Consider the following 3426-nt stretch of genomic DNA (forward strand, 5'->3'; position numbering starts at 1 on the left):
ATTGTTGTTGGTGTTTTGAAGAGAAACACGATATGGTGTTTGTTATAGAAAATGAACATGGTTCATATATGCATCCGGAAACAATATTCAGGTGAGTCTTGTTTTACTAGCTAATATTTTATAGAAGTTTTATACTATAATTTTCTTTTAAAAAGAAACATTCTTCTTCACTTTGAGTAGATATGTATAAATTATTCTGTTCATTAAAACCACATAGGTTATATTTAAAATTAACCCAAAAAAGTAATATAGGTGGAGATTTATTTAATGTTTATTGATTAATGGATGTAGACAGCCCCAAACAAAATTGTTGTGAGGAATAAAAACCAACAATCAACTTCCCACTTTTGATGTCCCACGATTCTGCGAGTTTAGAAACTAAAGAGAAAAACAGGGGTCGCTAGGTCAGAAAAGCGATAACTAGAAATTCTCCCCAAGTAGGATTTGAACCTACGACCAGTCAGTTAACAGCCGACCGCTCTACCACTGAGCTACTGAGGAAGAACTCCCTTCAGGAAGCCGACTCTCGTTCTTTGGACCAACCTATGTATGAATGGTCATAAATTTTTAACTTAAAAACAAAACTAACGCACAATTTCAAGATATCCTTCTCAACAAGATATTCCCTCCCTCTATATATATATACTTGTGCATACTCTTGTTGATAATTCTCTCCCTCTATATATATACTTGTACATATTGTTGTTGGTGTTTTGAAGAGAAACACAATATAGTGTTTGTTATAGAAAATGAACATGGTTCATATATGCATCCGGAAACAATATTCAGGTGAGTCTTGTTTTACTAGCTAATATTTTATAGAAGTTTTATACTATAATTTTCTTCTAAAAAGAAACATTCTTCTTCACTTTGAGTAGATATGTATAAATTATACTGTTCATTGAAACCACATAGGTTATATTTAAAATTAACCCAACAAAGTAATATAGGTGGAGATTTATTTAATGTTTATTGATTAATGGATGTAGACAGCACCAAACAAAATTGTTTCTGTTTTGTTTTGGTGGAAATAAATACTATGGAGACATTAGGGTTGTATCTTCTTCTCTAGTTACAGCGGATAAAAGAAAAAAAAAGTACAAAATGTCAGACTGGCCCTTATTGTTTTTTTTTTTTTGAAAAGTGAGACTAGTCCTTATTAAAGTAGGCATAAAGGGTCATAAATTTTTAACTTAAAAACAAAACTAACACACAGTTTCGAGTATCATTCTCAACAAGATATTCCCTCCCTCTATATATATATATACTTGTGCATACTCTTGTTGATAATTCTCTCCCTCTATATATATACTTGTACATATTGTTGTTGGTGTTTTGAAGAGAAACACAATATAGTGTTTGTTATAGAAAATGAACATGGTTCATATATGCATCCGGAAACAATATTCAGGTGAGTCTTGTTTTACTAGCTAATATTTTATAGAAGTTTTATACTATAATTTTCTTTTAAAAAGAAACATTCTTCTTCACTTTGAGTAGATATGTATAAATTATTCTGTTCATTAAAACCACATAGGTTATATTTAAAATTAACCCAAAAAAGTAATATAGGTGGAGATTTATTTAATGTTTATTGATTAATGGATGTAGACAGCCCCAAACAAAATTGTTTCTGTTTTGTTTTGGTGGAAATAAATACTAGGGAGAGATTAGGGTTGTATCTTCTTCTCTAGTTACAGCGGATAAAAGAAAAAAAAAAGTACAAAATGTCAGACTAGCCCTTATTCTTTTTTTTTTTTTTTGAAAAGTCAGACTAGTCCTTATTAAAGTAGGCATAAATGGTCATAAATTTTTAACTTAAAAACAAAACCAACACACAATTTCGAGATATCCTTCTCAACAAGATATTCCCTCCCTCTATATATATATACTTGTGCATACTCTTGTTGATAATTCTCTCCCTCTATATATATACTTCTGCATATTGTTGTTGGTGTTTTGAAGAGAAACACAATATGGTGTTTGTTATAGAAAATGAACATGGTTCATATATGCATCCGGAAACAATATTCAGGTGAGTCTTGTTTTACTAGCTAGTATTTTATAGAAGTTTTATACTATAATTTTCTTCTAAAAAGAAACATTCTTCTTCACTTTGAGTAGATATGTATAAATTATACTGTTCATTGAAACCACATAGGTTATATTTAAAATTAACCCAAAAACGTAATATAGGTGGAGATTTATTTAATGTTTATTGATTAATGGATGTAGACAGCCCCAAACAAAATTGTTTCTGTTTTGTTTTGGTGGAAATAAATACTATGGAGAGATTAGGGTTGTATCTTCTTCTCTAGTTACAGCGGCTAAAAGAAAAAAAAAGTACAAAATGTCAGACTAGCCCTTATTCTTTTTTTTTTTTTGAAAAGTGAGACTAGTCCTTATTAAAGTAGGCATAAAGGGTCATAAATTTTTAACTTAAAAACAAAACTAACACACAGTTTCGAGATATCCTTCTCAACAAGATATTCCCTCCCTATATATATATATATATACTTGTGCATACTCTTGTTGATAATTCCCTCCCTCTATATATATACTTGTACATATTGTTGTTGGTGTTTTGAAGAGAAACACGATATGGTGTTTGTTATAGAAAATGAACATGGTTCATATATGCATCCGGAAACAATATTCAGGTGAGTCTTGTTTTACTAGCTAATATTTTATAGAAGTTTTATACTATAATTTTCTTTTAAAAAGAAACATTCTTCTTCACTTTGAGTAGATATGTATAAATTATTCTGTTCATTAAAACCACATAGGTTATATTTAAAATTAACCCAAAAAAGTAATATAGGTGGAGATTTATTTAATGTTTATTGATTAATGGATGTAGACAGCCCCAAACAAAATTGTTGTGAGGAATAAAAACCAACAATCAACTTCCCACTTTTGATGTCCCACGATTCTGCGAGTTTAGAAACTAAAGAGAAAAACAGGGGTCGCTAGGTCAGAAAAGCGATAACTAGAAATTCTCCCCAAGTAGGATTTGAACCTACGACCAGTCAGTTAACAGCCGACCGCTCTACCACTGAGCTACTGAGGAAGAACTCCCTTCAGGAAGCCGACTCTCGTTCTTTGGACCAACCTATGTATGAATGGTCATAAATTTTTAACTTAAAAACAAAACTAACGCACAATTTCAAGATATCCTTCTCAACAAGATATTCCCTCCCTCTATATATATATACTTGTGCATACTCTTGTTGATAATTCTCTCCCTCTATATATATACTTGTACATATTGTTGTTGGTGTTTTGAAGAGAAACACAATATAGTGTTTGTTATAGAAAATGAACATGGTTCATATATGCATCCGGAAACAATATTCAGGTGAGTCTTGTTTTACTAGCTAATATTTTATAGAAGTTTTATACTATAATTTTCTTCTAAAAAGAAAC

The 3426-nt window shown here is 30.5% G+C and overlaps 2 non-coding genes across 2 annotated transcripts; both read right to left on the reverse strand.

Moving 5' to 3' along the window:
• Positions 1-429: 429 nt before the first annotated feature.
• On the reverse strand, positions 430-501 carry TRNAN-GUU (transfer RNA asparagine (anticodon GUU)). Its single transcript has one exon. It is a non-coding gene; the product is annotated as a tRNA-Asn (tRNA).
• Positions 502-2998: 2497 nt separating this feature from the next.
• On the reverse strand, positions 2999-3070 carry TRNAN-GUU (transfer RNA asparagine (anticodon GUU)). The gene has a single exon. It is a non-coding gene; the product is annotated as a tRNA-Asn (tRNA).
• Positions 3071-3426: the final 356 nt, after the last annotated feature.

Source organism: Euphorbia lathyris, chromosome 4 (assembly GCF_963576675.1).
Source record: "Euphorbia lathyris chromosome 4, ddEupLath1.1, whole genome shotgun sequence".
Classification (NCBI taxonomy): domain Eukaryota; kingdom Viridiplantae; phylum Streptophyta; class Magnoliopsida; order Malpighiales; family Euphorbiaceae; genus Euphorbia; species Euphorbia lathyris.